We start from the raw sequence: 13278 nt of genomic DNA, 5'->3' as shown, positions 1-13278 counted from the left end.
ACATATAATCAAAACCGACATGAAAAAAAAGAAAAAATATAAATTAACCCCTTAAGGACCAAGGACGTACCGGTACGTCCTTGGTCCTGCTCTTCTTATGAGAAACCAGTGATCAACATAGAAGATCAGTGTGTGCAGTGTTATAGGTCCCTATGGGACCTATAACACTGCAAAAAAAAAAGTGAAAAAAAAAGTGAATAAAGATCATTTAACTCATCCCCTATTAAAAGTTTGAATCACCCCCCTTTTCCAATAAAAAAAAAACACAGTGTAAATAAAAATAAAAATAAACATATGTGGTATCACCGCGTGCGGAAATGTCCGAATTATAAAAATATATAATTAATTAAACCGCTCGGTCAATGGCGTGCGCGCAAAAAAATTCCAAAGTCCAAAATAGTGCATTTTTGGTCACTTTTTATATCATTTAAAAATGAATAAAAAGTGATCAATAAGTCCTATCAATGCAACAATGGTACCGTTAAAAACTTCAGATCACGGCGCAAAAAATTAGCCCTCATACCGCCCCATACACGGAAAAATAAAAAAGTTATATGGGTCAGAAGATGACAATTTTAAACGTATTAATTTTCCTGCATGTAGTTATGATTTTTTCCAGAAGTCCGACAAAATCAAACCTATATAAGTAGGGTATCATTTTAATCGTATGGACCTACAGAATACATATCAGGTGTCATTTTTACCAAAAAATGTACTATGTAGAAACGGAAGCCCCCAAAAGTTACAAAACAGCGTTTTTTTTTTTCAATTTTGTCGCACAATGATTTTTTTTCCCGCTTCACCATAGATTTTTGGGCAAAATGAATGACGTCATTACAAAGTAGAATTGGTGGCGCAAAAAATAAGCCATCATATGGATTTTTAGGTGTAAATTTGAAAGAGTTATGATTTTTTAAAGGCAAGGAGCAAAAAACGAAAATGCAAAAACGGAAAAAACCCCGGTCCTTAAGGGGTTAAATACTGACAGTAAAAAAGTAAATCCTTCTAGAGTTCACAGATAAGCAAACAGTAGAGTGAGAGTTTTATTGTCTCTAAACTAATTTTAAGTCTCAGAGACCTAATGCCCCTTTATCTCTGGACCAGATTCCTTAGATGTTGTATTGTGCCTTTAACCTTCGGAGAGATTCAGTCCTGTCAGGAAAACTTACAGGAGGGTCACATGTACTAATCTGAATACACAGTCTTTTAGTGCGGGTGAACCTCTATCCAACAATGCGTCTCCGAATCCTAATCTGTCCAGCCATTGTGGTGATATCTAGCAAAATGTATACATGCAAATTCTGGGAAACTAGCAATGGGGTGATCCATTGGACAGATTGGGATAAGAGATGCATAAGAGATGCATTGTTAGAAAGAGGGTCACCCGCACTTTAAGCCTGTGTATTCAGGTTAGTGTGGGTGACCCTACTGTCAGTTTCCCTTAAATGTGTCAATGTTTGTTAGGAATTTGTATTTCCAGATCATCATCAATTAAGATACAATAAACATCTTAATTTCCTGTTTGCTTATCTGAAGGATATACCTATAAACTTCAATATGGCTTTTCTTTTTTTTTTGCTAGGTTGTGTGTATATATAATGTGTGTTCTTCCTGTCTGTATTTTCAGTAACAAAACAAATACAGCCTTTACACTCCAGTGCTAACTATAAAGATCTCTTCCCAGTCTATACAGATGGCTTACTACCAGCCACCCAACAAAGCAGACAATAAATGTGTTACTCACAGAGGTCACAAAAGTCTCCTTTTTGAGGCTGCAAACATCTGGATTTAAATTCTCATTATTGGTTTAGGTTCCTCACAGCCTCACTTGCAGACTGTCTCTCACCTGGTTTTAACAACCAGTGATTAGTTTTTCAGAACCTGGGCTTCTCTGAAAATCTAGAGTGGCTTTTGTTCTAGACTCAAATCTGCCTTTCACTGTATAAAAATCCAGCAATATAGCAATCCTGTTACTGTCTCCCACACGCCAGAAGAAGAATCCTAAGTTGGTCCGAAAGCTCACCATGTACCAATGCGTTTATATTTTTTAAGCCATTAAAAAGGTATCATATCTGCAAGACTCCCATGTAGTCTGTTTCTGAGAGATTACTAGTAAAATAGTCTAAAATGGCAGGCTGGATAGGTGGGCTACCTTGATTATGGCACATGGCACCATTTTCCTCTCAAATAGGTCCTCCAACCATGAAACATTAGTTTTTGGGTTGTCCCCATAGTATTAAAAACATTTTCCTACAACGTAGAAAATGAACAGGGCAACTCGCCATCTGCGTCTTCTTCAAACTTCTTTATTCAAGAAATATAACAGGTACAAACAGTGCAGAACAAGGGTGGGCGGTAAAGTCGGGGGGGGGGTTGTAGTTCGAGGCTACGGTTCAGTTTCGCAGAATATACTTCAACTGGCCCACGTCAAGTGGGCCAGTTGAAGCATATTCTGCGAAACGGCACCGTAGCCCCAAACTACATCCCCTACGACTTTACCGTCCACCCTTGTCCTGCACTGCTTGTACCTGTTATGTTTCTTGAATAAAGAAGTTTGAAGAAGACGCAGATGGTGAGTTGCCCTGTTCATTTTCTACGTTGTTGGAAGCTGCACATTGGTCTGATTGTCAGACAGAGAGAACCACCTGGCGCAGGTCAGCCAGCAGAGGTACGAATATACTGACACTACATACAAGCAGCAGTGCCGAGTATCTTTCTTTTTCTATTGAGGAAGCACACAGTAGTAAAAACATTGTTATTAGGGATCTTACACAGAACACTGACCTACTCAAATATGCTATGAAATGCTAAAAACACCTAAAGAAGGTAACAATGTATATACAAACATCCATATTATGGTATCAAAGCCTCTAAGTTTATATAAAAGTGCAGGGCAGACCATAAATACATTTTCATCATATAAGTGCATCCAGTCTCAAACAATATTAATAGCTAAATATTTTATTACACCATATGGCAGTACTATAGTTTGAAATGTTAGTTTACAACAGTACATTTTTAGATCATGCAAGAAATAGGCATCTAAATGTTGATAAAACTGTATGCTTCTTCACTTACCTAAGAATACCGTGTACATGTGTCCGAAGAAATAAGTCCTAAGAACCTGCTTGAGAACAGAACAATGCTTGACTTCCTGAAACCCTCGAACAGGAAGGGGTCAGTTTATTAGTCCATTCTCCCTCCTCTGTGTATTTCCTTTACAATACATTGTACTTCTCTATGTGGTTTGACTCTTCACTTCTGTTTGTTGATGCCTTGTGTGTACAAAGTATAACTGGTAACAGCAACTATGGTATATACCAACATTATTCCAAACATTAACCATGTGACTGGTTATAATCACCAGCTTTGAGCAATAAATCCATTAACTACTATCAAGATGTGTTAGCTACACTGTATATTTATTGCCTTGTGTTTTCTAAATAATCTGCAGGAAGTATTCTTCGCTGTAACACACGCACCTACACCTTTGCCCATTGAAATAGAGGTCATTGACCTTATTATAGTTATTTCATACATGAAAACAAGATCTACAGCCAGTGATGCTCTGAGTTTGGTGGAGGTTCCAGGGCAAAATGGAGCAGGACCCCCAGCTCAACAGGGACATAACCATAGGTAAGGCTGTGTTCACATGTTCAGGTTTTTAATTGCAGTTATTAAATACAAAGGCAAGATTGGATCTGAAAAGTGGTCTTTCCTTGATATGTGTCCTCCATTTATGATTTGTACTTGGTTTTAAATTTAATAATTGCAACTAAAAACCTGAATGTGTGAACCACACACAGATTGTTTCTAGTTAGCGGTATAGGCAAGAGAATGGACCCAATAAAAATTAGTAAAAGTTGTAAAATCATCTCCCCTCTTGCTTTCATAATATTTACTTTTAATATAATATAGGTAATAAAATTATATTTGTACACATTGGTTAAATGAATGTGTATATTTGAGTAAAAAATGCTGTCTTGTCCCTGCAGTCATTGCCAGTGTGTCTCTGTGCAGAGACAAAATACAGGAAGTGTGGGTGGACAAGCGAGGCTCTGTACACTGAGGACAAGAAGGGCTCTGTACACTGAGGAGAAGCAGGGCTCTGTACACTGAGGACAAGCAGGGCTCTGTGCACTGAGGACAAGAAGGGCTCTGTGCACTGAGGACAAGCAGGAATGTGTGCACTGAGAACAAGCAGGGCTCTGTGCAGTGAGGACAAGCAGGGCTCTGTGCAGTGAGGACAAGCAGGGCTCTGTGCAGTGAGGACAAGCAGGGCTCTGTGCAGTGAGGACAAGCAGGGCTCTGTGCACTGAGGACAAGCAGGGCTCTGTGCACTGAGGACAAGCAGGGCTCTGTGCACTGAGGACAAGCAGGGCTCTGCAGTGAGGACAAGCAGGGCTCTGTACACTGAGGACAAGCAGGGCTCTGTGCACTGAGGACAAGCAGGGCTCTGCAGTGAGGACAAGCAGGATTCTGTACACTGAGGAAAAGCAGGGCTCTGTGCACTGAGAAAAAGCAGGAATGTGTGCACTGAGAATAAGCAGGGCTCTGTACACTGAGGACAAGCAGGGCTCTGTGCACTGAGGACAAGCAGATTTCTGTACACTGAGGACAAGCAGGATTCTGTACACTGAGGACAAGCAGGGCTCTGTGCACTGAGGAAAAGCAGGGCTCTGTACACTGAGGAGAAGCAGGGCTCCGTAAACTGAGGAGAAGCGGGGAACTGTACACTGAGGAGAAGCGGGGCTCTGTACACTGAGGAGAAGCAGGGCTCTGTACACTGAGGAGAAGCAGGGCTCTGTGCAGTGAGGACAAGCAGGGCTCTGTACACTGAGGACAAGCAGGGCTCTGTGCACTGAGAACAAGCAGGAATGTGTGCACTGAGAACAAGCAGGAATGTGTGCAGTGAGGACAAGCAGGGCTCTGTGCAGTGAGGACAAGCAGGGCTCTGTGCCGTGAGGACAAGCAGGGCTCTGTGCACTGAGGACAAGCAGGGCTCTGTACACTGAGGACAAGCAGAGCTCTGTGCACTGAGAACAAGCAGGGCTTTGTGCAGTGAGGACAAGCAGGCTCTTTTCGGTGAGGACAGGCAGGGCTCTGTACACTGAGGACAAGCAGGGCTCTGTGCACTGAGGACAAGCAGGGCTCTGTGCACTGAGGACAGGCAGGGCTCTGTACACTGAGGACAAGCAGGATTCTGTACACTGAAAACAAGCAGGGCTCTGTGCACTGAGGACAAGCAGGGCTCTGTGCAGTGAGGACAAGCAGGGCTCTGTACACTGAGGACAAGCAGGGCTCTGTGCACTGAGAACAAGCAGGAATGTGTGCACTGAGAACAAGCAGGGCTCTGTGCAGTAAGGACAAGCAGGGCTCTGTAGACTGAGGACAAGCAGGCTCTTTGCAGTGAGGACAAGCAGAGCTCTGTACACTGAGGACAAGCAGGGCTCTGTGCACTGAGGAGAAGCAGGGCTCTGTACACTGAGGATAAACAGGGCTCTGTACACTGAGGAAAAGCAGGGCTCTGTGCAGTGAGGACAAGCAGGGCTCTGTGCACTGAGAACAAGCAGGAATGTGTGCACTGAGAACAAGCAGGGCTCTGTGCAGTGAGGACAAGCAGGGCTCTGTGCAGTGAGGACAAGCAGGGCTCTGTGCAGTGAGGACAAGCAGGGCTCTGTGCAGTGAGGACAAGCAGGGCTCTGTGCAGTGAGGACAAGCAGGGCTCTGTGCACTGAGGACAAGCAGGGCTCTGTACAGTGAGGACAAGCAGGGCTCTGCAGTGAGGACAGGCAGGGCTCTGTACACTGAGGAAAAGCAGGGCTCTGTGCACTGAGAACAAGCAGGAATGTGTGCACTGAGAATAAGCAGGGCTCTGTACACTGAGAACAAGCAGGGCTCCGTGCACTAAGGACAAGCAGGGCTCCGTGCAGTGAGGACAAGCAAGTCTCTGTGCACTGAGGACAAGCAGGGCTCTGTGCACTTAGGACAAGCAGGGCTCTGTACACTGAGGACAAGCAGGGCTCTGTGCACTGAGAACAAGCAGGAATGTGTGCACTGAGAACAAGCAGGGCTCTGTGCAGTAAGGACAAGCAGGGCTCTGTACACTGAGGACAAGCAGGGCTCTGTGCACTGAGGACAAGCAGGGCTCTGTACACTGAGGACAAGCAGGATTCTGTGCACTGAGGACAAGCAGGATTCTGTGCACTGAGGACAAGCAGGGCTCTGTGCACTGAGGACAAGCAGGGCTCTGTGCACTGAGGACAAACAGGGCTCTGTACACTGAGGAAAAGCAGGGCTCTGTACACTGAGGACAAGCAGGGCTCTGTGCACTGAGAACAAGCAGGAATGTGTGCACTGAGAACAAGCAGGGCTCTGTGCAGTAAGGACAAGCAGGGCTCTGTAGACTGAGGACAAGCAGGGCTCTGTACACTGAGGACAAGCAGGGCTCTGTGCACTGAGGACAAGCAGGGCTCTGTGCACTGAGGACAAGCAGGATTCTGTGCACTGAGGACAAGCAGGATTCTGTGCACTGAGAACAAGCAGGGCTCTGTGCACTGAGGACAAGCAGGACTCCGTACACTGAGGACAAGCAGGACTCCGTACCCTGACGACAAGCAGGGCTCTGTGCACTGAGGACAAGCAGGGCTCTGTGCACTGAGGACAAGCAGGGCTCTGTGCACTGAGGACAAGCAGGGCTCTGTGCATTGAGGACAAGCAGGGCTCTGTGCACTGAGGACAAGCAGGGCTCTGTGCACTGAGGACAAGCAGGGCTCTGTGCACTGAGGACAAGCAGGGCTCTGTACACTGAGGACAAGCAGGGCTCCGTACACTGAGGACAAGCAGGGCTCTGTGCAGTGAGGACAAGCAGGGCTCCGTACACTGAGGACAAGCAGGGCTCTGTGCAGTGAGGACAAGCAGGGCTCCGTACACTGAGGACAAGCAGGGCTCTGTGCAGTGAGGACAAGCAGGGCTCTGTACACTGAGGAGAAGCAGGGCTCTGTACATTGAGGACAAACAGGGCTCTGTACACTGAGGAGAAGCAGGGCTCTGTGCACTGAGGACAAGCAGGAATGTGTGCACTGAGAACAAGCAGGGCTCTGTGCAGTGAGGACAAGCAGGGCTCTGTGCACTGAGGACAAGCAGGGCTCTGTGCACTGAGGACAAGCAGGGCTCTGTGCACTGAGGACAAGCAGGGCTCTGCAGTGAGGACAAGCAGGGCTCTGTGCACTGAGAACAAGCAGGAATGTGTGCACTGAGAATAAGCAGGGCTCTGTAGACTGAGGACAAGCAGGGCTCTGCACTGAGTACAAGCAGGCTATTTGCAGTGAGGACAAGCAGAGCTCTGTACACTGAGGACAAGCTGGATTCTGTACACTGAGGTCAAGCAGGGCTCTGTGCACTGAGAACAAGCTGGAATGTGTGCACTGAGAATAAGCAGGGCTCTGTGCAGTGAGGACAAGCAGGGCTCTGTGCAGTGAGGACAAGCAGGGCTCTGTGCAGTGAGGACAAGCAGGGCTCTGTGCACTGAGGCAAGCAGGGCTCTGTGCACTGAGGACAAGCAGGGCTCTGTACACTGAGGACAAGCAGGGCTCTGTACACTGAGGACAAGCAGGGCTCTGTACACTGAGGACAAGCAGGGCTCTGTGCACTGAGGACAAGCAGGCTCTTTGCAGTGAGGACAAGCAGGATTCTGTGCACTGAGGACAAGCAGGGCTCTGTACACTGAGGAGAAGCAGGGCTCCGTACACTGAGGAGAAGCAGGGCTCCGTACACTGAGGAGAAGCAGGGCGCCGTACACTGAGGATAAACAGGGCTCTGTACACTGAGGAGAAGCAGGGCTCTGTGCAGTGAGGACAAGCAGGGCTCTGTGCACTGAGAACAAGCAGGAATGTGTGCACTGAGAACAAGCATGGCTCTGTGCAGTGAGGACAAGCAGGGCTCTGTGCAGTGAGGACCAGCAGAGCTCTGTACACTGAGGACAAGCAGGGCTCTGTGCAGTGAGGACAAGCAGGGCTCTGTGCAGTGAAGACAAGGAGGCTCTTTGCAGTGAGGACAGGCAGGGCTCTGTACACTGAGGACAAGCAGGCTCTTTGCAGTGAGGACAGGCAGGGCTCTGTACACTGAGAACAAGCAGGGCTCTGTGCACTGAGGACAAGCAGGGCTCTGTGCACTGAGGACAAGCAGGGCTCTGTGCACTGAGGACAAGCAGGGCTCCGTGCACTGAGGACAAGCAGGGCTCCTTACACTGAGGACAAGCAGGACTCCTTACACTGAGGACAAGCAGGGCTCTGTACACTGAGGACAAGCAGGGCTCCGTACACTGAGGACAAACAGGGCTCGGTGCACTGAGGACAAGCAGGGCTCTGTGCACTGAGGACAAGCAGGGCTCCGTGCACTGAGGACAAGCAGGGCTCTGTACACTGAGGACAAGCAGGGCTCTGTACACTGAGGGCAAGCAGGGCTCTGTACACTCAGCTCACAGGATGATTGACAGTCCAGGAGCCTGCACAGAGCCCTGCTAGTTCTGCCCTCACTTCCTTTATTTGGACTCCTCACAGAGAAACACAGTCAACAGCTACAGGGACAGCATTTTTTTCACCCAAACATATCTATATATATATTTTTAAGCAATCTATATTACACATTTACATATAATGTTATTATGTACACAATATAGAAAGTCTTTGCAAACAACAGGTACACTTTAAAGATACATTTTCAGTTTTTTCAACCCTGTAGGCAATTGGTCCGTGGAAGCCCTAGGTGATACAGGCCCCTTAGCAATTGCCTCTCCTATCTATCTCGGTTCTATTATCTCTTTTCTTATAAAAGAGGTTGATTATTGTGATAATGTATGGGTATTTCTCTAGCTTTAAAAATACCTTAAAATATCTCATATATATTAAACATCTTGTCTCTTCCATCCATGTACAATGAAAAATGTAGGGTTTTCATCTTGAGTTTAAAGTGTTACATTTCTTATGGACTTTGTCACCAAATTTTCAGTAACAACGTATGCATTCTTATTTATGATGTTACCGTTTTATCTGCTATCAGCCAGATAGCTTCACCACTATCCCCTATGCGGAAACTCACAGAACATTTACATTCGTTTTCCAGCATATGCACAGTAACAAATATGGCGTCTTGTCTGAAAGTCATATTTGTAAAACCACTGCGCAACATACAAAGGTGTTGGAAAAAGTGTTTGGTGCTCTGAAGTTGTACCAATAGAAATTTATATATAAAATCATTTTGACATTTTCCTAACTAGAAAAGTAAAAAAAACAAAAACATTGCAGGTCCAACTTGGAGTTATTTTAACAGAATTCCCAATAGTAAGTATATCGGCACATTGTTTGTATGGTGTGCCAGTATCCTGCCCACTGAATGCAACAATTCAATATCATTCAATATCATACCTTTTCTTTTATCTTCAATTCCGGTATCTTCCAAAATATGCACCAGGGTAGGATTTACTATGTAGATACTGTAGGCTGTATCATAGTCCGCAATAATAATAAAAGGCCTGCACACTAAAAACCTTTAAAAAGTCCATTAAAGCTCTGCGCTATGTACAATCCTTTACATGGTCGCCCACCCGGCACCATATAAATTTGATTAAATATACAAGGGGCATCTCCAGGTGGTCAGCAAAGAGTACGCTCAATGGATTGTTCGTGCAGCATTGCAAACGGTCTTTCACTGTGCACACGTGAAATAGTGATGTACGGCAATAGCTACTTGTTTGTTAAGTGTATTTAATCATTTCCACATCAATTCTCATGAAGAAGTAAATAGCGTGCCCCATGTATGTTTCATCAAGCTTGCACAGTAAAGTTGACGTGCATTACCGTATTTTTCGCCGTATAAGACGCACTGGGGGGAAAAGTTGGTGCATCTTATACGGCGAATACACACCTATCGCCGCGGTCACACCTATGGCCGGGACCCGCGGCTAATACAGGACATCACCGATCGCGGTGATGCCCTGTATTAACCCTTCAGACGCGGCGATCAAAGCTGACCGCCGCGTCTGAAGCGAAAGTGACACTAACCCGGCTGCTCAGTCGGGCTGTTTGGGACCACTGCGGTGAAATCGCGGCATCCCGAACAGCTTACAGGACACCGGGAGGGACCTTACCTGCCTCCTGGGTGTCTGCTCCATGCTGGGATCCCCTGCATGGCCGGCTCTCTCCTTCGACGTCATCACGTCGTCGCGCACGCCGTCCCGTCATTCAATAGGAGCGGCATGCGTAGGGACGTGATGATGACGGCAACGGAGAGCGTGGATCCCGGGGAAGAAGACGTCCGGAGCGACAGGGACACCCCGGGGACGCGGTGACAGCGATGGAGCGACATTCAGGGCAGCGGTGACGGGTCCGGAGCGGCGGGAACACGTGAGTACTACCTCCTATCCAGTGGTCTTCAACTTGCGGACCTCCAGATGTTGCAAAACTACAACTCCCAGCATGCCCGGACAGCCGCTGAGAGTTGTAGTTTTGCAACATCTGCAGGTCCGCAGGTTGAAGATCACTGTTGGGTTCAGAATCTTTTTTTTCTAGATTTTGCACCTTTAAAATTGGGTGTGTCTTATATGCCGGTGCGTCCTATAGGGCAAAAAATACGGTACTTCTTCCTCATTGCCTATTCTTTTTCATGGCACCCTCACTATAATGAGGTTTCTTACACCAAAACGAACAAGTGTAAACTCACCACAAGGGAGAATATATATCCAGGAATCCTCTGTGTCGCACGGTGCGTCCAGGAATACAAGTGCCAAAGAACAACTTTACAGACAGTCACATCATTTATATGTTTCGACCCACGCTGTGATCTTAGTCATAGCTAGGCTTGTGGTACACAAACCTATACCAAATACATTACCAGTAACAGGCTATACCTCTCTACTATGTACAGACCCACCCTTTAAAAATTCTATTCTAACTAAATGACTCATTGTAAAATAAATGTCCATATAAGAATCTGGCTTCCTGTTGTGACTACCAAAAGACTAAAAAAGCTTACCTTGTGGAATCAGGAGCGTTGCATGAATGGGAGGTGTGGGCTACATTGTGCGAAAAAAAACGAAACATTGACTGGAATCTACAAACTGCATTTCCACCTTCACATTTCCTATGCTGTGTCTTCTCTGCTGTTGAAGTAGTAAAATGCATAGTGTGTATTAGCCACATAAAGAGAAAAGAAAGGCATAGCAAACTTTAACTCCTTAAATCCCACTGCACCAGTATATATTAGTGCCAGTTCTTTAACCACCTAGATGCCCTGGTCAATAATGACCACAGTATCTAGGCTGTTAAAGGAGTAGTCCAGTAGTGACTCAGTGGTGAACAACTTATCCCCTATCTTATTAAGGATAGAGGATAAGTTGCAGATCGCGGGGGGGGGTCCGACCGCTGGGGCCCCCTGCGATCTCCTGTACGGAGCCCCGAGAGCCCGCGGGAAGGGGGCGTGTCGACCTCCGCACGAAGCGCCGGCCGACACGCCCCATCAATACAACTCTATGGCAGAGCCGAAGCGCTGCCTTCGGCAATCTCCGGCTCTGCCATTGAGATGTATTGAGGGGGCGTGTCGGCCGCCGCTTCGTGCGGGGGTCGACACCCACTATCTGGCCGGAGAGCCGGGGCCCTATACAGAGAGATCGCAGGGGGCCCCAGCAGTCGGACCCCCCGCGATCTCAAACTTATCCCCTATCCTTAGGATAGGGGATACGTTTTTCACCACTGGACTACCCCTTTAAGAGCTGCATGCGTGTTAATTAATATCTTATGGATATTAAAGCTGGTCATAAATATTAACAACAATTTTACCTCTATATAAGTGTGTGAGTAATAAAAGTTATGTTTTATTAACAAACTGTAAAAGGTGAGAACCAAAATCACACTATTAAAACCACTAACCCAATGACATCACAATGATGTCAAGATTACGACACCTCACAGACCATTCCTATATACACAATTGGTCAATGCGCTTGGCAGTACGTATCTTGGGTTACATCCATTAGATACCACCAACTGATTCCGTTGGCTGGAGTGATTAATTATTGCCACTAAATATTTATTAATGTACCTAGGGGTGCTCAAGCACCCTCCAGAAATGGCTAATGTGTACCACCTTGGGTGGCATTAGGATCACTCCAGTGTCTAATTTGTAAAAACGACACTACCAGCCAATAGGATGCTGTATTTTACAAGTCACTCCTGAGAGTGACAGCACTAGATAATAGGACTGTCTGATTTATTCTGTGTTTATGTATCATAAGCACTTAACACACTGCCCAGTACTCTGCTGTGCACTGCAGGTCTGGACTTCTCAGGCTTATAAGTGCCAACTATTTAATTCCGATAGATACATAATGTGGAGAAACATTATCAAGATGCACTGGGAAAGCAATAAAAATTAAAAACTGTCACACCCCAACATATTTCGCCACTCACGTGGCTTTATCAAGGAGATAAACTGACAGCATGCTGGCAGTTGATCTCCTTGATAAAGCCACATGAGTGGCGAAACATGTCGGGGTGTGACAGCTTGAAATTTTAAATGGTTTTGCAGTGCATCTTGATAATTATTCTTCACATTATGTATCTACCAGAATTAAATAGTTGGCACTTATAAGCCTGAGAAGTCCAGACCTGCGGTGCACAGCAGAGTACTGGGCAGTGTGCTAAGTGCTCACGATACATAAACACAGAATAAATCAGACAGTCCTATTATCTGGTGCTGTCACTCTCAGGATCCTATCGCTTGGTAGTGTAATTTTTACAGATTAGACACACAATTAGATACTAGAGTGATCCTAATGCCACCCAAGGTGATACACATTAGCCATTTCTGGAGGGTGCTTGAGCACCCTTAGGTACATTAATAAATATTTAGTGGCAATAATTAATCACTCCAGCCAACGGAATCAGTTGGTGGTATCTAATGGATGTGACCCAAGATACGTACTGCCAAGCGCATTGACCAATTGTGTATATAGGACTGGTTTGTGAGGTGTCATAATCTTGACGTCATTGTGATGTCATTGGGTTAGTGGTTTTAATTGTGTGTTTTTGGTTCTCACCTTTTACAGTTAGTAATAAAAGTTATGTTTTATTAACACACATACTTATATAGAGGTTTTTGTTAACCCCTTGGGGTTAAATTGTTGTTTATATTGATATCTCTGTATGTGTGTAGTGGCGCTCTGTTGGTAGGTCTTAAATATTACACACGATGGGTGTTGGCTGACCGATATCACTATCATGC

The 13278-nt window shown here is 45.8% G+C and overlaps 1 protein-coding gene across 2 annotated transcripts in view; it reads right to left on the bottom strand.

Moving 5' to 3' along the window:
• LOC130356531 (ras and Rab interactor 3-like) overlaps positions 1-13278 on the bottom strand; it is a 100902-nt gene that overhangs the window by 75812 nt on the left and 11812 nt on the right. The window contains exon 2 of one of the 2 annotated variants that reach the window (XM_056558210.1): positions 11032-11158. The gene's annotated coding sequence lies outside the window, so the exon portion shown is untranslated. Of the gene's footprint in view, positions 1-10719; positions 10841-11031; positions 11159-13278 lie in introns of those variants that run through there. The other variant, XM_056558211.1, reaches the window with a different exon arrangement.

This window comes from Hyla sarda, chromosome 2 (assembly GCF_029499605.1).
Source record: "Hyla sarda isolate aHylSar1 chromosome 2, aHylSar1.hap1, whole genome shotgun sequence".
NCBI classification, from domain to species: domain Eukaryota; kingdom Metazoa; phylum Chordata; class Amphibia; order Anura; family Hylidae; genus Hyla; species Hyla sarda.
This window is presented reverse-complemented; position numbering and strand designations above follow the sequence as displayed.